Consider the following 23,215-nt stretch of genomic DNA (forward strand, 5'->3'; position numbering starts at 1 on the left):
GAAAAAACCGTTGGAAGAATGAAGGATTTGAAACAAATGGAGCCCTAAACGACAAAAGACCATAAAATCGAATTCTAAAAAAGGAAAATGAAGCGGGGTGAATTTACGCGCGATACCCTATAAAGTAACCACTTCACTCTGATCACAAGTTCACAACTCACACTCACGACTTACTTCGGTACTGGGATTTCCCCCCATTTCTTCGTCCTTTACAAACAAATTAGGGTTTAATTTCAAAGTCGAATCAATTTTCTCAAAGGTACTACTCCCTCTCTCTTCTCTAATGTTAAGAATTTGAATGTTTTCGTCGCATGCAAATTAATTAGGGTTTCATTTCGAAATTTCGCTGTCAAATTTTGATTTTATTTTCTTGATTCTGTGAAAGGTAAACTGATTTAGGGTTTTTTAAATCATCTTTCATATCATTTCACGAAGTTAGGTTCTTTCTTGGTTATGTTCTGTGAATTTTCTTAATTGTGAATTGTCGTTGTTGTGTGGATGTTGTTGTTTGAGAATTTATTATTTCATAATCACTTGCAAATTCATGACAAAGAAATTGGTGCAAACGATGAGTAATTGCAGAATTATTCATCATTTCATAATTGCTGAGTAATCATCATTTGGTAGTTGCAGAGTGTAATTGGAAAAAAATGGGATTGGAAGTACAATTGTTGTGCTCTTCGGTGAATGGTGATAGATTGATAATGCATGCTAAAATATGTCCTCTGGGCATCTTCTTGGTGATACTTTGGTTAGGGTTTTACCAGTAAATGTAACCCTCCAAATATCTTGTTTAACTGGAAAAGTGATGCTAACTTATAAAGGACCGAGACTCCGTTTGGTAGGGTGTAAAACGTTTTCATGGAAAACGATTTTCCCCTTTCCAATCATTTTATGTCGTTTGGTTTTGCAAGAGATGAAAGACAATTTTCCATAACTCCCTCAAAGGTGGAAAAACCTTTTCCATTTGAAAGGGAGGGAAACCACTTTTCCTCATGAAAACGTTTTACACCAGACTAAAGGGAGCCTGAATTGTTAATGGAAGAAGTATTGCCATCCCTTTTTCTGCTTCGTGAATCTCTTTGAATGGCATTGGCCTATTGGGTTATGTTATAGAGGTTTTAGGATCAGGTGTATTAAGTAATTCAGTTTCCATGTGGTACTAGTAATGTGGCACATTTTCAAATGACAGTTTATGTTATGTGTTGTGTTTATTATTTCAAAATATGAATGATTTTAGGTACTACAAATGTGTTGATTTATGTTACTGATGTTATATTGCATTTGCTTTTCTATCTTTCATTCTGGTGTGAGGTGATGGAAACTTGATGTTGATTTTTTTTGCAATTTTTTGTTGTTGCTGTATTTCCTTTTGTCTAAGGCGGTGCTTTCCTCATGATGCAGATCTTTTGATACAGCATTACTCATTTAATACAAATGTCTGATGTAAGAGATGAAGATAAACTGGATGAATGCGACTTCTCGTGGGGTTTAAAGGGAATAGCGAAAAGTGTAAAGAAGGGAATTGGTAATAAAGATCAGTATGTGCAGTTCTATCGTTCTTTTACATATGATGTCGTGGAATACTTTCTCTATGATTCCATATATCTGTTCAAGGAAGGAGAATCAGAACCATACATTGGTAAGCTCATCCAAATTTATGAGCTTCCCGATAAAACAAGGAAGGTACGAGTGCTTTGGTTTTTTCGCCCTTCAGAAGTATCAAATTTTTTGGGGGATGAACATGTGCTTGAGAATGAGCTATTTTTAGCAACTGGTGTTGGCAGAGGCTTGGAAAATGTTAATCCCTTGGTAACGTTATTACTATATGTGGTTCAAATTTGAAATATCTTCATTGCTCCTGTTCTTTCCTTCTTTGTCGTTGTTGACTGCGAAAGTCATTAGTAATTTCCTTCCCACTATAGCTTGTGGCTTATTGCCTACTGTGCTTCTGTATTACTAGTTCACTGTAGTCCATATTACACTTTTACTACTATGTTTGTATCTCTTTACCATTTATGATGTGCTAGTCTAAGCTAGTGGTTTTTCCACTTTGGTGATGTTTCGTCTCTTTGTGAATCCACCAGATTTTTTGGCTAGGAAACCAATTAGGGATAAAGGTGAGTACGCATTGACATCTCGAGATGCAAAATGAGCAGGGAGCCACAGATTCTACTTATGGTAGTGTTTTTGCAACATGAAGTTGATGGGTGTTCAGACACTACATTAGTGGTAGCCTGTTTTATTGTCTATAGGGACATGAGTTGATTAGTCTATGAATGGCCGATCCAGGAAGTAGATGATTAGTTCTTGTCATGTTAATACTTTTAGTCTATTAAAAACAGGGGAGTCAAGTTGTCAAATCTTATAAGTATCACAGGTTAAGTATTTCTAATGACAATTTTGGAATAAGAGGGGGAGGGCATCGAGTTTTGAAAATTTGGTAATGTTTTCTTTGCTTGTTTGGAGAGTTAAAATATCAATGGCAGAGAACTCAGGAAGAGCTTAGTATTTTTGTGTGAAGTTGTCAATTAGCTTAGATGTGAAAGGTTGTAGAGAAGCATTGTATCGAAGAATTACTTTTGAAATTGATTTTCTAGATATTGCCTTTGGTTGCTCGTTGGATTATGAGTTTCTTTGTATGGGTAGATCATTCAGCCTGTTCTTATTCTGAATCCATTGCTTCTGGGGGGATAGAAGATGAAAAGAGAGTAGTCTTGGGATTTTCACTGGTTGTGAACTTGTCATATAAGTATCTTTATTTCTCTATTTCTGACAATTTTCTTCATTCTGTTGCGCTACGACAGAAAAAGGGCATTGGTTTTTAATGTTTTGGTGATTTGTGTGGCACTGCAGAGGGTTCCTTGTTAAGTTAGGCCTAGAAGTTCAGCCAAGGATTACTGTAGATTCTGCCTAGTAGCATTTTTGGTATATAAGAGTACATGTCATGTTAATTATTTGAGATTATGTCAATTTTAATTTGTTTTGCTTCTCATAGTTTTTTGAGTGAATAAAGACTTATGCTAAAGAGATTAATTGTGTGCACATATCTTGCCTATTTTGTGTCTGTGGAGGAAACCTAATGAGTAGGTTTCATTTTCTAGGCCTTCATCATTAGGGTACTTGGGAGATATCTGGTTCGAGGTTCATGGGAAGGGAGAGGATCCATGACTTCTATTTTACCCGTTTACGTGTTGTGAATGTAGATGGAAGGAACACCATCAGTAGGGTGCTCAAGTGCAGATTAGATGTGGTGGTGTGCAGAGAATAAGGAGAAGAGAACGAAATATATGGTTGTAGTCTATGGTAGAATGAGAGAGGATAGAAGCAAAGTGACTTGAATCCTTGATTCCTTGCTAAACGACTAAGAAGTTAACGTTGTTGTTAAAGGCTATTCAATTTCAAACATTTAGATGGTGACCATCTAAATTCAAACGTTGACCTTCTAAATGAGATTATGGGAGGTAAACACCTTACTTTGTGCTTGTAGGGATAAATGCTTTGAGATTAAATGGTTAAGTAAAGTGCTTTATTCTTACGGTTTTTTCATGAAATGCCCCTGAGGTTTGCAATAATGCACCAAATACACCTGCGCGTTTCAAAATTCATAAAATACCCCTATTTACTCAAAACTGTTCACCAAATACCCCTATTATGACTTTCCGTTAGTCCTCCGTTAAGTCATGTTTAAAATTCATAAAATGCACCTAAATATAAAGGTTTTGCATAGTATACACCTATTTGTAAAGTTCTTTGCACCAAATACCCAAACTTCATAATTTGAATCCAACGACTAGTTTTAATTCAATATAGCCGTTATGTTCATGCTGCCTATAAGTAAGGCTGTTGTTCACTTGACTTGCTCCATGTTTAGCCCTCTATTTCCTAAATAGCCATGAGTTCTAATTCAAAAACCGGATCCTCTTCCATCCCAAGTTTGTCATACCTAAGAGTTCCAAATAAAAACTGCAATTGTGGGAGAAGATTTGCAATTAGGAGCTCGGAAACGGCTAAAAATCCGCAAAAGCTTTACTACAAGTGTGATTCTTGTGATAATTTCAAGTGGTGCAAAGGTTTTGTTGAGCAGACATTTGATGAAGCTCAAAGCAAGGGAAACAGAGCTGATGAAAACAGGGGAATGCAAGAAGAAAACAGGGGAATGCAAGAAGGAAGCAGGGGAATGCATGAAGAGTTGAAGCTATTGAAGAAGAAACTGAAACAACAGAAACAACAATTCAAGTTTGCAATAAAAATTGGTGTAATAATGTTTGCATTTCTAATTTGGATAGCAATGAAGTAGAGTTGTAACAAATTTCAAGCAAGAACATCACTTGTTTAAGCATATGAGCTTTACAAAAACTGATTTCTAAGTGGACAAATGCCACTGAAACTGCACAAAAACATCTTGTCTAAGCAATTGTGTTCTTTCCAAAAAGTGATACTAATTGTAAATTGCCTAAGCTATTTTAACTTTGTGCACCTACAATTCACCAAAAACTGACTAACTTTTAACTTTGTGCATGGTTAAGTTGCTGTGTTTGCTCTTTTCCTCCCCCTTGAACCCCCTTGTGATGTACTTGCTCCTGCTGCTGCTGAAGTGCTTGGTCCAGTGCTTGGTCCTCCATTCTTACATGTCCTTGAGTTATGACCAAACTCCCTGCACTTTCCACATTTCACATTGCTGTTTCTCTTCCCCTTCCTGGGTTCATTTGGTCCTCTCTTTCTCTTCTTAGCAGGTCTGCCAGCTTGTCTTTTGATGACTGGAGGCTGAATGGTAGGGAGAGAAAAGTTAGGCCACTGTGTTGGGTCTGACATGGGGTGAATGTGGTCTGCATATGTAAGCTTGTATGCAGCAGACTTGAAGAATGGGGAGACAAAATCAATGGGGTTCAGCCTTTGGTCATAAATCACCCTGAGTGCATGCTTGCAGGGGATTCCAGAAATTTGCCACTTCCCACACCCACAGCTTCTAGTTGATAACCTGATGGGGAAGTTCACATGTGCATCTCTGACCTCAAATTCCCCCCCACCACAGGCTGTAGCATAGCAGAACCTAGACTCTCCTGTTCTTTCATCCACCTCTTTCTTGGCATACTCAGTCAACTGACCATCCTCCATATCAATTGCCATGTCAAATCTTGCCCCAACCCTCTCCATACACCACTTTCTGATTGTTGTACAACAACACAACAACATACAACATTATACACAGAACATCACAAACATCACAAAATAAAGGAACAGAACATGAAGTGGTGAGCTATACCTTCCAACAATGAGAATACAGGCATGTCTCTGTATGGTTTTGTGCATGCATTGAATGACTCCACAAAGTTTGTTGTGTTGTGATCACAACAAACAGCAGGGTCAAACATATGCCTGGACCACTGCTCCTGGCATGTGTCCAAGTATGCAGCAGCATTTGGATCATGAGCAGTGATCTTCTCTAATGCTTTACCATACACATACTCATTGTGTGCATTTGCAGCTATCCAAAACAGTTTGAAGAAAGCAGATCCACTAAATCCATAATTTTTGCAATTCATGTACAAGTGTTGGCAGCAAACTCTCCTAGTAGCTCTAGGAAAAGTATCTCTCACTGCCAAGTCAACTCCCTACACAGGATATGTTCATTTTAGGCCAATCATATCTGTTGCAATATTATAAAATTGAAACAAAAAAGGAGCAAAATAAACATATACCTTCATCCTGTCACTGATGAAGGTCCAATCATCTTTGTTGCAACCCTCTTGCTCAAACATCTGCCTCAAGCATCTCATGAAATGTGTCCAACTATCACAGCTCTCAGTGTCCACTATCCCATAAGCCAGAACAAATATTTCATTGTTCCCATCAATGCCAACAGCTGTGAGTAGGATTCCCTTGTAAAACCCACTTAGATGAGCCCCATCTATTCCAATTATAGGCCTGCACCCCCTCAAAAACCCCTTGACTTGAGCAGCAAAGGAGAAGAAACAAGCTCTGAACTTGGGGTTCACATCCCCACTTGTAGCACCCCATGAAATCAGTGCATAACTTCCTGGGTTTGTCTGTTTAATCATCTCAGCATACCTAGGAAGCAACTCATAAGCCTCAGCCCAACCACCATGTATCTTCTCTACTGCCATACTCCTTACTTTGTACAACAATCTCTTTTTAACCCTCAATTGAAATGTCTCCTGTGCATACCTTCTCAATGTCTCAACAGGAATTTCAGTGTTGGCCTCAATTAGACTCATCATGTTCTTACATAGCCACTCAGAGGTCACCACAGGGTTCTCCTCCAATCTCCCACAAGTTTTGTGGCACCCACTGATCCCCTTAATAGCCCAACTGACACTGTCAAACATCTTACTTGCATGTATCCTCCAGTCACAAGTTTCTATTGCACACACTGCAGTGTACCTCTTACTGTCAGCCCTCTCAACACTTAGTCCAAACCCCTCTTGTATGCAAAAACTCCTCAAAACATCTAGGAAAGTGGACTTGTCTGGAAAGATCAACCAAGGTTCTAATTTGATGGACCCATATGGTTGATGAGTCCATATCTTTCCATTCTTGTAGGCCTTATCCATCTTACTAGAACCATCCAAACATTCCTCAAACAATAAGTCAGGCACATCATCTGTTATTACCTCAGCCTCCACATCAGAGTCAACCCAATCATCAAGTTTATCCTCCTCTAGTTCATTGTCTGGTTCAGATTCCTCCCAATCTGAATCCTCACTCTCCTCTTCTGAACCTATATCCTCAATATCAGTGAACACCCTTGCACTCTTTGACCTCCCTGTACCCTTCCTACCTATGCCCTTCCCTTTGGATACCCAAGTTCCAGCTTTCTTGGCAGTCACTTTGTTCACCCTGAACCCTGTAGGTCTAGTTCTGGCCCCCTTCCTTTTAACAGCTTCAGACTGATTCTGTGTTGGTGTTGAATGGGGTGGCTGATCATTTTGGGTGTTCTGTGGTGGTGGGGAATGGGGTGGTTGATCATTTTGGGTGTTCTGTGGTGGTGGGGAATGGGTGGGGTGTGTTTGTGGTGATGGGTTGGGTTGCTGTGGTGGTGGGATGGGCTGCTGTGTTGTTGGGGTGGGTTGCTGTGCTGGTGGGATTGATTGTTCTGGAGTTGGGGTGGGTTGCTGTGGTGTTGAGGTGGGCTTTTTTGTTGTTGGGGTGGGTTTTTTTGCCTTTGGTGTGGCCTGTTTTTGAGTTGGGGTGGGTCTCCTCTTAGGGGTCAGTTTCTTGGCTTTAGGAACCTTAGGAGCTTTTGGAGTAGTTGGCTTGACTTTGGCCTTTTGTTTTGGTTTAGGAGAAGTAGGTTTTTTGGAGGGTGAAGATTCTTGTGTGGGTTGTGGTTGAGAGGCTCCTGGAAACACCTCATCAGCACCATCCTTGCTTATAATCCTCACATACTCAGTGCTTAAGTCCTCACAATCAACCACAGGCACCTCCACAGCTATTGTGTACTCCATTTGTTCTTGAAGTTCCCTTAAAATGTCCTCTCTCTCCTGTTTTTTCCTCATTTCCTCTTCCTCCTTTCTTTGAGCCCTAAGAAGTTCATCTTGTCTCTCTTTGAGCTTTCTCTCACTCTCCTTCCTATGATGCTCAATTGTGGCAACAGCATTTCTAAACACCACTCCTGGTTTGTCTGTATCCTCAACCCATATTTCAGCAGTGTCCTTACCCCAATTCCATCCCCACATTAGCTTCATTGTCTTATCATCTACCAACTCAACTCTACCACAGGGAGACTCAATAAACAGGGCAAATGTACTAGGTAAAAACACATCCTGCCTAACAGATTCCTCAAAAATATCCAAAAACAACCTCAAAAGACGATACTTTTCCATGTCTGTAACTCTCACATCAAAGCTATGTGATCCATGATGCAATAACAACCACATTGCAGTCATCCTAAAGGGAAAATTTAAGGAAAAAAAACATGAATTTCGATTCAACCAACAACAATTCATCAATAAACAACCACAATCATGATCACAATGAAATTCAACAGGTCACAATCACAACTTACAACTAACCAAACAATTATTCACAACAAATCCAAGGAATAACTAACTTCTAACCAATCAATTAATCTCAACTGACAATTTCAAAAAATCACTGACAATTTCGCAAAACCCTAACCCTAATCAATTTCGCGAAAAAAATTGTACTTTACAAGCAAAATAAATCAGCGAAGAAGGAATTATTACCTTGAAGTAGATAATCCAACTAGGAAAAGGGCCCTTGTTCGTCCACTGCACCCGAAGCTCTAAATCGCCTCCAAGTTGCCCCCTTTTTGTCGCGAATTCACCAAACGAACACCCACGAACTCGCCAAAAGAGAACGCAACAAATTTCACTAAATTCTTGAAGATCTACCCAGAATTTTGTCAGTTACAGTAGAATTGATGAGGGTTGAAGAACAGGGGAAAGGAGAGAGAAAGAAGAGAAGTTGAGAAGTTTTTTTTTTTTGGAATTTCAGTCACAATTGTTACCTAAATCGCGCCAAACAACAATTAAGGGCAAATTGGTAAAACGTCACTAACGGCAAGCTAACGTCCGTTAAATCCAGGAGCATTTAATGAACAGTACGGAACTTTAGGGGTATTTTATGAATTTTGAAACGCGCAGGTGTATTTGGTGCATTATTGCAAACCTCAGGGGCATTTCATGAAAAAACCGTTATTCTTATGTTTGTGTCATTGCTTACTTAGTTTTTCATTTTAGGTCTCCTTATGGTTCATGGAATTTCATCTTTCCATAGGTCATTGAACTTCAAGAAATAATTGGATTACCTTTTCCTCAATGGTTTTAGGGGCATTTAAGACCTAATTTCTGTGTGTGCTATAAGCCCACAATTTTGTAAAGAAGCTTTTGAATAGTCTAACTCATTTGATTGTATGTCCATATTGTGGTCACATTTGCTAAGAAACAGAGATCTAATACTGATTTACTATGAGTTATTCAATATCATATTTAAGATTCTCAAACAATTTTGTTTTTAGTTATTAAACACTTAGTGCTTTATAGTATAGCTACCAATTTGATATCATCATGATCAAAGAGCTGATTGACTTGAAAGATTGAAAGGACATAAAACTTTTCTTTGGAGAGGTAGTAATTATCTTAAGGAATTACTTAGAGGTTTCATTTGCCTATGAAATGTTGAAATACTTCTGACATTGCTAAAATAATTACCCTTGAAAAATAGTCTCTCTTTTAATAGGAGTTTCACTCTAAAGGGATGGAATTGTTGATATCTTTTAATGTAGAATGTTCATTTTTTAGCGGATTTGCAACGTCTAGATGGGAGGATTTTGGAATTATGAGATTCTTGTTGGGTCTGTTTATCATGTTTTAGTCTAGGCATCCAGATGGTGGATCTTTACTTCTACTTTTTACCCTGCTTCTCCCTTCATTCCCTAGCCTTTCACTAAGCTTCTATTGATTGTACTCCTCGTGTTCAGACACTACATTAGTGGTAGCCAGTTTTATTGTCTATAGGGACATGAATGACCGATCGAGGAAGTAGATGATTTAATTGTTGTCATGTTAATACTTTTAGTCTATTAAAAATGAGGGGAGTCAAGTTGTGAAAGCTTATAAGTATCACAGGTTGAGTGTCTCTAATGACAATTTCGGAACAAGAGGGGAAGGGGCATTGAGTTTTGAAAATTTTGATTATGTTTTTTGCTTGATTGGAGAGATAAAATATCAGTGGCAGAGAACACATGAAAGAGACAGCTTGAATGTTAGTGAGCGTAGAATCTTTGTGTAAAGCGGCCAATTAGTTTAGCCGTGAAAGATTGTAGAGAAGCATTGTATCGAAATTAGTTTACTCTTGAACTTGATTTTCTAGGTCTTGCCTTTTGGTTACTCATTGGATTATGAGTTTTTTGCATGGATAGATCTGGTTCAGCCTGCTCTTGTTCTGAATCCAACGCTCCTTCTTGGATAGAAGATGAAAAGAGAGTAGTCTTTGGATTTTCAGTGGTTGTGCACTTGTGCTTGGGTATTCTGGTGATTAAGTACTTTGATTTCTCTATTTCTGACAATTTTCTTCATTCTGTTGTGCTACGAAAGAAAAAAGGCGTTGGTTTTCTTAATTTTCGTGACTTGTGTGACACTGTTAGGGGTTCTTTGCTAGGTTAGACCTTGAAGTTCAGCCAAGAATTACTGTAGATTCTGCCTAGTAGCGGTTTTGGACTTTCGGTATATAAGAGTACCTGTCATGTTCATTAATTGAGATTATGTCAATTTTAATTTGTTTTGGTTTGGTTGGTTCGAGGTTTTAAGGGAAGGGAGAGGATCCATGACTTCTATTTACCCGTTTTGGTGTTTGTTACGTTGTTTCTATTTGTTGAAATTCCCTTTCCCTACTCTCACTTTTTGGGTTTTGATTTCTGTACCTCCAATAGTTTTAACCTCTTCTTTTTTCACGTTATGGGTCTTATGATACCACAGCCTAGCCAAAATAACATGTCTCCAACATTTTTTTCACGACATTGTTCAACACTTCAACTACACATCTTTCACCAACATTGTCCCGTAGCTGCATTCCCTAAACAAGCACCCATCCACTTCAACTTGCTATGAAATTGTTCGCCAGTAGCCTGACAGCCCATTATCCATCATGACTATTGACTCCACTACAGTTTTCCATCCATAGATTCCACACTCCATGTAACATCATGAAATTAGTAGTATACATAAGAAAAAATCACTTGCGTAAGTCTAATGTTTAATCCAACACAATCATAGTCCTTGGGCCTGGAAGGTGACAATGCAGAATAAACCCCAAAGCTTGTGTAGTTCATAGTTTTGAACAATGGCTAAGATGTGACTGGTAGTTGAATTTAGCCGCATATGTTCTCACTTCTGGTGGTCAATGTGATCTCCACTAGGTTGAATCAGTCATCTATGAAAGTTGTCCAATTCGAGGTTGTTGTGAACTTAGATGGATGAAACACTAGCAGTGGGGTGCACAAGTGAAGATTAGGTGTGGCAGTGTGAAGAGACTAAGCCACTAAGGTGAAGAGTACGAAATTGATGCCTGTAGTCTATGGTAGAATGAGAGAGAGAGAGAGAGAGAGAATATTGGGATATAAGTAAAGTGACTTCATCCTTGCTAAAGGACTAAGAAGTTAACATTGTTGTTAAGATTTTGACCTTTCACAATGAGGTTATTCAACTTCAAACAGTTAGGGTTGAGTCCGTTGACGATCTAAATTCAATAGTTGGCCTTCTAAATGAGATGAAGAGGAAACACCCTTCTTTGTAGACCGTAGGCGTGGAAGGTGGCTACGGTGGAAGGTGGCAGTGCAGAATAAACCCCAAAGCTTGTGTAATTCATAGTTTTGAACAATGGCTAAGATGTTGACTAGTAGTTGAATTTAGCCACTTACGTTCTCACTTCTGGTGGTCAAATGTGATCTCCACTAGGACCACTAGGTTGAAACTAGTCATCTATGAAAGTTGTCCAATTCGAGGTTGTTGTGAGCGTAGATGGATGAAACACTAGCAGCGGGGTGCGCAACTGAAGATTAGGTGTGGCGGTGTGAAGAGACTAAGGAGAAGAGTACGAAATTTATGGCTGGAGTCTATGGTAGAATGAGAGAAAGAGAAAAAAATATTTGGATATAAGTAAAGTGATTTCATCCTTGCTATAGGACTAAGAAATTAACATTGTTGTTAAGATTTTGACCTTTCACAATTAGGCTATTTAACTTCAAACAGTTAGGGTTGACCATCTAAATTCAATATTTGACCTTCTAAATGAGATGATGAGAGGGAAACACCCTACTTTGTGGTTATAAGGATAAGTGCTTGAGATGAAATGGTTGAGAAAAGTGATTCGTTCTTATGTTTGTTTTATTGCTTACTTAGGTTTTAATTTTAGGTCTCCTTATGATACATGGACTCCCATCCTTCCATAGGTCATTGAACTTCAAGAAATTAAATTGGATTACCTTTTCGCAATGGTTTTAGGGGCATTGAAGACCCAAAATTTGTCTGTGCTTTTGTAGAGCTTATGGACATGTCTTTTTGAATGGTCTAGCTCATTTGAGTGTATGCCACATTGTGGTCACGTTTCTTAAGAAATAGAGATCTAATACTGATCTACTAGGATTATGTTTTTGTGAGGCATAGTGCTTTGATTTTTTGTAATTTCATTTCTTTAAGTAAGTTAATGATTAAATGGGTTTCATTTTTTCATAGAGCTTATGGACATGTCTTTTGTCCAGCTCCCCTCATAATAAGTTAAATTAAAGAACACGTTGGGAAATGTGGAAGCTCAAGTAAGGTACACGTTAAGTTTTGGAAGCTTATTTGATATTTGTGTTCGAATTTCTAGAATTATCCTATATCTTTGTACTTACTAGATAGTTTATTGACTTTATTCCATAACGGAGTGCACATTGTCTTGGTTAATGTTTAGAGAGGGCTATATTTTATTGTTGTTGCCACGGCTGATGCTTGTTTATGTTTTTTGAACTGTTACAATTATTCGTTATGTTTTTATATCTTGTTTTAAGCCTTTGGCGTTATTGTTGCTGTATCCATACTACTTAGTGTACCAATAAGTGTATTGATTGGATTGCCCATCTTTTATACTCCGTACATGGTATGGTTGTTAATATGAATGGATTGAACACGGCTTTGGTATTTAAGGCGATTATAACTCCATTTGGTCAAAAGACTAAGGTAGGCATTTACTTTAAAGTAAAATCACTCTAAATATCTTAGGTCTTTCCCTTGGCTCAAACATGCTACTTATCATTAATCATTTTCTCCCTTTCAAGAAGAACGTGAGACCGTAAAACTAATTGGTGTTAAGACGTCTTTTGATATGGGATTTGCGCTTGCATTTATGTTGCGCTTCTCAACCAAATATTCCCGTTCATGAGAAGTTTATGGAACAATATCATTAATCTTATCAATGGTGAAGGATGGTAAAATAGAGCGTTTTGAGTAGGGTATGAAATCTCGTCTGCCTATGCGACATTGCGACTGCGTTGTAAAGGTTTTGGGATGATAGGTCATATTGGCTGCAAAGGCACAAACCATTCGCAAGACCGCAAGCGTGTTTGAGATTTGATTCCCTAAATTTGACTACATCCAAATGATAATGAAGGGAATTTTTGTTTGTGCTCAACATTTTTCGTACTTGAGCTAAATTCCATTCAATTTTAGCGCCTTCAGCACTAAGGATGCAGAGCCGTCGTTAAAATTGGTTTGCGATGTGCATTTTGATGCTGCTGCTGATTATACTTGTGCTAATTTAGGAAGCAATTGCCGGGAAGTGCAATGTTGTTTGTATCTCCAAGGATCAAAGGAATCCGCAACCCTCAATTGAAGAAGCCAAGGCGGTGCACTATGTGTTTTACCGTACATTTGATGTTCAATATCATAAAATATCTGATGTACTGGGTGAAACAATCGCAAAAGTTAAGGGTGTGTTTTTAATCCAAAAATCTTTCAGTTTAACCTTCTGTCAAAAACATCTTTGTTTTGATACTTTTCTTCTATTGCAAATCTGTTTCAGTTAAGTACTTATTGAACTATAATGATTTTCAACTGTCGAATCACGCTAAGTTAGATAGCGGGAATCTGGAGGGGAGCATAGAAAATCCACTTATTTCTGTTGAAGATACTCGTGTGGCTGATAAAGCTGTAGAGAATGACGACGTTACTGGTTCTTTTACATTAAATGAAGATGATGGGGAAAAAGATATTCTGGACAAGTCAAAATTTTATCTTCCAGAACATCGTGAAGATGCTAAAAAAGATACGGGTCTAATGAAGGACTTAAAGGATAACTTGGTATCCAACAAGGATGTTGGTGGTACAGATGAAAATGTTTTGTGTGTTGCTGGCGTGGGTTCTATGTTGGTGAAGGATGACCAAGTATCAAACAAAAAGGATCCTAGACCTTATAAAATAGGTTCAATGAAGTCATATGATACCCCAGTGGTCTTGGGTTCGGGTCAGAAAATTCTCAAGTCTGCTACTGTTTTTGCTGGGAGTAATAAGGGGTCAGGTTCATTGTCAGCTGGCGTTGTTTCTGAAGCAACAGATACAGGCAAGTTGGAAAATGTAGTTACTCCGTTGGATGAGAAGGCATATAATCTTAGGCTGAAGTCGGATGATAATAGTGGAAAAATTGAAGGCTCTAGTATAGTTCCATCCACTACTGGCTCTGACAAGGGAAAGACAGAACTTAAATTGGACGTTCATATTAGAACTGGTAATGTGCGGAAATTAAAGTCTGATAATGACTACGGTGCTTTGGAGGACAGGCCGTCTAAGAAGCTTAAGCATATTGGTACTCCTCCAATACCAAGGAATGATGGTGGGATCATTACTAAACAATCTGCTATAGTTTCTGCTGCAAATAATAAGGCTTCACAATCTGCTGGAGCTGCTGCTAAAACAAATGATGAAGGTGAGATGAATCGATTGGTTGGTACAAGCAGTGGCATTCCTAGGCTGCTGAAGTGCAATAGCATAACTGAGAGCAAGCCTGTCGACAAGTTGCATAAACTGTCTACCAAACAATCAAGAGATCAAGAATAATATGCCATCACTTCCGGTACAAGTAAGATGGTTATACTACCTGTTGGTGCTGCTGTTGAAACTAGTGATAGAAGACAATTGGATAGCGGTACAAGTCATGGTCTTCCTAGGAAGATGAAGTCCAATGGTGCAACAGAGGAAAAATCTAGTGACAAAGTGAGCAAAGCTGTTGCAACACAATCAAAAGATTTGCGAAAATCAGCCTTTGACTCTAGTACGAGAAACGAATCTCCACAATCCACTAGAGTTGATATTGGTTGTGTGGCGAAGCTTGCTAAGGGTTTGGGGGGTACAAAGGATGGCCTCTTTGAGCCCAAATCCAATGTCATGGTGGAGGAAAAGTCTAATCTCAAGTTTCATGGAGCACCCATCAAACAATCTAAAGGTTTGGAGGCTCAAGCTTACGGGCGACTTAAGGAAGTCACTCAAAGACCACCTGTAAGTTTGTTGTTAGTCTACCTCCATTTGGACGCCTTTTTCCATATATCTATGATATAACTATATTATGCTTTTCCCAATGGCTAAAAAAGGATCACAAATTCTATCCTCTATGAATTAACTCATTTCCGTACATGCTCTAGTAAATCTAATTGTAAATATACTAAACTCTGGCACTTGTGATGATAATCTTCTTTATGAGTCGGTCATAGGTGGGTGAAATTGCGAGTGATTGATGTCGGAGAAAAAGTTAAGCAAGAATTTGTTGTTTCTTGAAGATAGTTACTAGTTGAATTGGTTTGAAGATCGTTATGATAAAATGAATCGTCGCGTTGTAAAATTGACTAGAAAGCAGGTTACATAATTTTATTTCACTAATTAGTCTCAAATTTTATCAAGCATGTTACATAATTTTATTTCACTAATTAGTCTCAAATTTTATCAATTAATTTTTTTGGCAAATAAAATAAACAACCAAGTTATGACAAGTTGTATACTTACACCCTTTGTTCTACGAGCAATAAGATGAGGTATTTCTTGTCGGTTGTCACCCAAAGTTGTCATACCTAGATTATTTTATTATTGGAGATATTAACATTTATTAAACCTAGATTCTTGTTATATTGTTATGTTAATTCTCTTGAAATGAGGTTCTTTTGCTATTACAAGAACTTTAATCTACTATAAATACTATTTGATCCTCATCCATGTTTTTCTCACTTCTTCAACAAAAAAAACATATTTTTAAGAAAATACTTCACTTCTGTTTTGTGTAATCGTGTCTAAAACTAAGATTGTGTTCATGTGTCCGCATACTCTAGCTTTCCCAATTTCGATAGTGACCCACACCCCAATTCCGTATGGGAAGTTGGACAGAAGATGGAAACTTGAGAATCATAAAACATATTATTTTGTTAAATACATCAAGTGAAGTATGTGGTACTCATATTCGAGTTTAAGTTACATATGTTCTCGATGTCCAATTAAAGCCTAGTTGAGTAATGAGATTTTCTTACCCCTAATGTTTGTTAGAATAAGGAAATAGTTTGTGATGCTAGGAGTTGCCCCACCACCCCATTCGTATCAATTTCGACACGACATGACACGCATGCGGACACGGAATCTGGGTCGGGCTCGTCATGCAGAAAATAGACTCATCCTTTAGGGTTTATAAAGGATACGGAGACCGAGAACTTAGGGCTTTTGGTCGCTTGAGAAATATGAGCCCACTAGAATGTTTGGCGACCGACGTCGATGCTCTTGCTTGTTACGGAGAGATTCTATGGAAGTTGACCTCCATGGAAGTCCATAACTTTAGGTTGTACTTTTTGATGGATTTTGTGTCCCCGAGTCCATATCCGAATTTTGGATACTTCTAAAACGTGTCCCCGACTCCTTGATTTTACAAATTTCCAGATCCAACACTTGGGCCCGTAGTCGGACACCCATACCCGAGTCCGAGCATCCCTGGAAATAGTAAGGTTAAAACGGGATGACTGAAAAGGCTAGGAGAAGGTGACAAGTGACAACCCTTGGTATTCCCCTCGGGTGTTGTAGATTAAAAGAGATGACCCTTAGGTGTGTGGTATATTAAAAGCGTTAAAGCGATGGCGCTTTGGGTGTTGTAAATTAAAAGCACCTCCTTTGGTGGTGTAATTATGTAATTTAAAAGAGCTAACCCCTTGAGTATTCGGAAGTGTGACTATCATTTGAAGCTCGACGAGTTTGAATTACTGAACTCGAGTCAAAAGAATTTAAGATTTGGTCGAGCTCGTTAAGCCTTAAGCTTTATAATATTGTTCAATTTAAAATTTGGATTAATCCAAAACCACAAGAGCCCAACATTAAAACATTAAAACTTCACTCAAGTCAAATAACAAACCATGTAGTTTTCAAGGACTTTGGAGTTTGGGTTAACTATTACAATGTCAGCTTGGATATGCTTTTATAAGTATTTTCTCGTAATATTATTTTTCTATATTAAACTCTAACCCATGTGAACTTCTAGTAAAATCTTCAATGGTAAAAAGCTTAATTTTTTTTAATCTAGGTTCTTTTATTTGCTGGTTTTCTATTAACATGGTTTTGGAGATCATATTGGTGTTCAATGTTTACATTGATATAGAGTGATACATATTGTAATTATGTGTTACAAATTAATGTATTTAAGTTATGTAATTAGTTTAATACTAATGTGTAATTATGTGTTATATATATATATATATACTGATTTGAGATTAATAAAATACTCATTGTATTCCAACGTGGTTCAGAGCACTACTTTGAGCGAGGTGAAATACGGCATTGTATATGTTATGTTTTTCTTAGGCAAATTATCAGATTTTTTTGTGAAAAAACACCTTTAAAGGCTTTTTTTTGGTGAGAAAACACCTTATATGTTAATTTTTTTAATAAACATCTTAAAGTCGGATTCCGGCAAACAAGTCAAGTTCTCGGGTGATGACTCCCTCTTTTTCCCCCCAAATCATCATAGGAACAATCATCATAGGAACAGACGCGCGTAGTTGGATGGAAAAGTTGGAAATCAATGCCCGAAAAACCTGACTTTTGGTCGCAATCAGACCTTAAGGTGTTAAACAATATTAACATATAAGGTGTTTCATTAAAAAAAAAAGTTTCTAAAGGTGATTTTAACAAAAACTGTGATATAAAAGGTCATTTCTCACAAATTTTCCTTTTTCTTATGGTAAATAATATTTTTATGCATTTTGATGTGTATACAGGATGGGAGCAAATGGGTGCAGACGAGTTCTGTTGTGAGTATTTTTCTTTAACGCTAAGTTTTTTCCGTAATTTGACTATAACAAACCTCCCAACCTCGTTTGAAGGTTGTGTCTATCTCTACTATTTTCCCTTACTTTTCTTATGAACTCTTTGGAACTTTAAAATTTCAGTTTACTTTTCTTATGAACTCTTTGGAACTTTAAAATTTCAGTGTTACTCTATAACATATTATGAGTTGTCGTACACGTTTTTTGAAATGTGAAGCGTACATCCAGTGCGTTTAGATCTAGTGTTTATTAGTTTAGATTGCAATCCTGTCAAGGTAGCCGGGTTGGCCTACTTTTTATTTCATACATATATGGTCCTGAGATTCTATCGAGAAAGCTAGTAATGGTTGGTGCTTACATCTGTGATATGTTGGAAATTTTTATTTTTCTAAGGATCATTTAAAGAAAGGGGGACTAAAGAGAGAGGAGGTTGGTGTGGAGTCAGGTGGTCCAGGTGGAAATTGTTTACTGTTGGTTGTTCCGCTTCTCGAATTACCCCATCTTACATGGAGAAAGTACAAATACATATCAGATATGTATGGGCAAATACATATCAGAACAAAAGACAAAATAGGAAAAAGGACAAAAAAGAAATTAAATGGTACTTTTTTAAACACAAATGGTACTTTTTTTTTACAGAATGGTACTTTTTTTTACAGAATGGTACTTTCTTTTTTGTCTTTTAGCTTTTGTCTTTTAGTTGATATGTGTGTTTCCACACATATCAGATATGCGAAAAAACAACCTCATCTTACATGTGACTATTACTTATCCGAGACCTCAAATCTGTATATACTTGCTATATATCAGTATTTAGGAAAACGTTGAAAACATTGTTGCTGAATTTTACTTTGTCAATAATAAAGCCGTCTTGGCCGTTTCCATCAAATAAATGAAAATAAATAAATAAACGCTTGCCTTGTTTGTTTAGGATACTTTGGTAAGTTCAGAAATTATGAACTGTCTTAGTAATAGTCCGTTCTTTCTAATTGGTGCTTGTTGTACATGCATTTTCTAAAATATACGAGTAATGCATATGTACTCGGTTAAACTAATTTGTTTTGAAGTTTAGTTGATGTAACTCAACCCCTTTTGATTTTATGGGTGGTAATTCAGCGGTAAATAATGTTGTTTTTCTAATTCAATATATATATTGTTCTAGTTATTTCGAGTTTTTAAAAATAATTACAAATATTAAGAAAAATAAAATTATGAATAATTAAATGAATGAACCACTTGATAAGTTTTTTTGTTAAGATGCAAATATCAGTAAATGATAATGATGATGATCAATGTGATACTTGTACTTATTAGTTGAGAAGAACATAACCTATCTTGGCCGCAACCAAATATACTACTAGAATGGGGATCCTCTCTTTTGTGAAATTTAAAACATACTTCATTAGATATGTTAGACTGTTACTCTGTTGGTGAATAGAAGCTCTCTGGAAGGTCAAAGTCGAGAGCCTAAGTGGTGAAATGTAACATGGTGGATGTAACATCAGTATTGACAAGTCGAGAGCCTAAGTCGAGAGTCTTGCTTGGTTGTGTATGTTTAAATATAGGAATCGCATCTGAACTTTTTTCAAAATTTTATAATTGGATGTTTATCCATCAGCATTGACAAGTTTCAAACTATGTGTTCCAGCCTTGGGAAGAAAGAATGAAAGAAGCCCTTGATCATGATCAGGGAACTCTTGTTCTGCTCTTGAACTTGGATCCCACATACACCTCACTCGAAATTGAGGTAATGATCTGTTGAATATTTAATAGATTGTTTATGAATTTGGCTTCTGTAAAAAGCTTAAGTTAGTCTTCTTGTCAATGAGTTCTAGGATTAAATCCAAGTGAGTTGCAACAACCAATATCTACTTTATCCAGTCTGTTGATGTTCTAATTTCATCTTGTCATGTTAGATTTTTAATTTTTTATCCAGTGTGACCTGGTCGATTAATGATGTTGTTATGTTTTCCTCTCTTCTTTTTTGTTGTGTGAAAATAATGAAAGACCTATCTAAATAAAATAAAATCACACACATGATTGAAAGTCATGAAGTGAGTTATGAACAGTCAGGGAACCTGTTTCACTGATATAATAACAATAGGGACTGCAGTGCAACAAATGGTGATCCTTCTTGTTGAGCCACTGGGTACTGTTGTGTTATTGCTCCTCTATGCACGCGCATGCACATGCTAGCATAAAAGAAGGAAAATTAGCTGCATGATAAAGTTTGTCCTTGAATTTGCCTGTTTCTGGAGTATCTCCTTAAATATCGGACTATCTCTGCATTTTATGTCAGAACATAGTATGGCATGGTCTTGGATATAGTTGCACGGCGAATATGGTGCCCCGTACTGCTACATCTAGCCCACATTCTGGTAAGTCACCCATTACTACTTCACTTTTTTACATTTATTAAAAGCAATTTTTCTACAGTTTGTTATTGAGTTGTATTTCCTGTTTGTAGGACAAGCTTTTGCTATTTTCAAAACTCCAGAAGCTGCAAAGAAAGTCATTGGGAAGCTGGCTTTGGGGTGTTTAATGCTCCCTAATGGAAGGTTCGTGTAACTAGTGAAAATAGATATACATTTTGTGTTAAACAATCATTTCAAAATTCAATTGACGACCTAAAAGTTATACCATCAACTGCAGATGAAACATAATTACGCAGTTAGATACAGTATCCCATTTTCCCTGTCAATGAACACATTTAACACTTTGTCTGCTATGCATACAATTTCAAATGCCTTGTTGAATACCTAATCAAATATCAATCTCATAAAAGCCTGGCATTGTATATGGAGTTTCTTAGAATTGATGTTCGTATTGATTATGTACTCGTGTAGTTTCTGAAGGACGCATGAAAACAGATTTAGCAGAACCAGGAATCATTTTAGATAAGAAGGGATTTTTCAAGCTCGAATGTTCGAGAGAAAACGCACCATCTTTAAATTATTAGACATAACTGGAAACAGATGGGGGTATTTGGAAGCTCACAGCCAACAAGTGAGTGCCTGAAAGATCTCGAAACCAGAAAGTCTAATCTGGAAAATCCAAAAAAGAAGCGCTACTATACATATTACACCAATCTATGAGGGGTCCGTCTAAGATGATAGTTCCACTAGGACACCTTACCTGTTATTGGGAAGCCGGAAATAGGGGGCATAATGCATGTAGAGGTTTTCCTTGGGAAAGGATCCATTGTTATTTTGGTGCGTACAGTAAGTTCATAGTCCATTCTCCAGCTAGGCTGTTAACATGTTAGATTTTGGAAAACAAAGGTCTTTCTAGGTGGGGAAAATGTAAATGGTGATGTAATGTGCTGAAGCTATAACTTGTAAGTATTAGTACACCCTGGCACCCTGCTCTTCAATTGTTTTTTTTTTTCTTTTCAAAAAAGGAACTTCAAGCACTAAGAAGCCTGTTACCGGAGCATATTTGGCATTTTGGCTTTAATGAACCAAATAACAAATGAGACGTTTTATGGCTCATTTTGGAAAAGGTTTAAATGTGTCCGAAATTTTTTGTCACTTAAATGAGATTTGCAGATTTCTTAGAAAAAAGAGAAATATCTAGTTATTGGTATTATCCTTTCATTGCTGTCTTAGTTTTCTAGCTGTCATGGTGAATTGCTAGCTTTTTTGTTTTATGCATTTGTAACTCTTTACCACTTGCAATTTCCATAGAATAGCATAACTCAATATTCTTATGTTTCCAGGCCTCTTGTAGGCATCTATGGGGGATTAAGCTTCTGTGGAAAGAAATCTTCATTTCCTGGTCATCTGGCCATTGATAAACTAAGGCACCAAATATCACGAGACTCGGTAATGTTAATTTGCTAGTTTATATTTTTGGCTTTCTTGTAGTACTGCTTGCCATCTTGTTGCTTTAGTTTACCACTTTGAAGTTGTTCTTGTTTTATCTGTTTTGTAACATGTTATGTTTTATTATTATTTTTTCTTCCAGAGAGAAGCAGTTTCCACTTCTCATTCTTCTCAACCAAACACCCTTGAGTATGAGATGGCAATTGAATGGCGCTTACTACAAGAGAGATCAAACGTGTGGTGGACGACGTTGCACAAGGTTTACAGAATTCTGTGCAATGAGCTGTCTCTTTTTTTTTTATTGTGGTCACTTTCTCAATTCTATTTGGTTCCTTCTTTGTAGAGACAAAGAGAAGAAATTGAAAAACTGAAGGCGAGGCTGAAGTTAAAGTGATCAAACCACTGTTTTGCTGGTCTGTCTAGTATATGACTTGATAATTCTACTATTTTGGGAGCAAGTGAAGTCGAATTAAATAAGCATAAAGTAATTCGTTGCTGGTACATGTTTTTCTCTTGTTATTCCCTTTCCTTATAACAACTGTTCTTTTTTTAGAGGAAGTACAAATACATATCAGATATGTATGGGGAAATACATATCAGAACATAAGACAAAATAGAAAAAATGACAAAACAATAATTAAATGGTACTTTTCTAAACACAAATGGTACTTTTTTTTACAGAATGATACTTTTTTTTACATGAATGGTACTTCCTTTTTTGTCTTTTAGCTACTTTGTCTTTTAGTTGATATGTGTGTTTCCACACATATCAGATATGCGAAAAAACGAACCCCTTTTTTTATACATAAACTTCATATGTAATTCCGTTCACCTTCTTTCTAAGGAGAGCAAGTCTCACGAGGTTCATGTTTTCTATAATTTGTGGTACAGATGAATTTCTGGTTAAAAATGATGAGTTATTTGTAGTTTCATGCTGCAGGCTTGATGGGAAAAAGTATACCAGATGTCATACTTCGGACAAAAGCCAATTCTAATCACGGAAGATGAATCTTGTTCGTAAGTGGATATGCTGCCGTATTGATTTTGGAGGGTTTCATTGGCAGTAGCGGAGTTTCTTCCGGTTTTTGTAGGGTTAACTTTGGTAGTGGTTGCTACTGGCATACTGCTATCAAGTCTCCCATATATGTACATATTAACTCGGGTTTTTGTAGGGTTAACTTTTGTAGTGGTTGCTACTGGCATACTGATATCATGTCTCCCATAATATGTACATATATCAATATATGTAAAGTAACTTGATGGTCTTTGTAATATCAATAACTTGATGGTAATTGCTCTTTTGTAGTGACTCGTTTTTTTTGCATCTTGCTTCTAGCTGCATTCAGCTACCCTATGGCCGATTTGCTGGGCATGATTTGAAGTAGTAGTAATGTGGTACGGCCGATTTGCTTTGTTACCTTAATGTTAGAGCTGATCAATATGAGCTTGGTCCGGCCCGAAAATTGCCGGATTTTTGGGCAGAATATTCGGGCCCACTTTTTGGGCCTGGCCCAATTTTTTTTAATTTTTAAAAACAACATTTTAGTTATAAAATTTGAGGAAGTCTTGGATAACATCAGCTTAT

General features: G+C 37.1%; 1 pseudogene; it reads left to right on the forward strand.

The window, feature by feature from the left end:
- Window positions 1–102: 102 nt before the first annotated feature.
- Window positions 103–22,939, forward strand: LOC110795335 (protein ANTI-SILENCING 1-like; annotated as a pseudogene).
- The last annotated feature ends 276 nt before the right edge of the window (window positions 22,940–23,215 follow it).

This window comes from Spinacia oleracea, chromosome 6 (genome assembly GCF_020520425.1).
Source record: "Spinacia oleracea cultivar Varoflay chromosome 6, BTI_SOV_V1, whole genome shotgun sequence".
Lineage (NCBI taxonomy): Eukaryota > Viridiplantae > Streptophyta > Magnoliopsida > Caryophyllales > Amaranthaceae > Spinacia > Spinacia oleracea.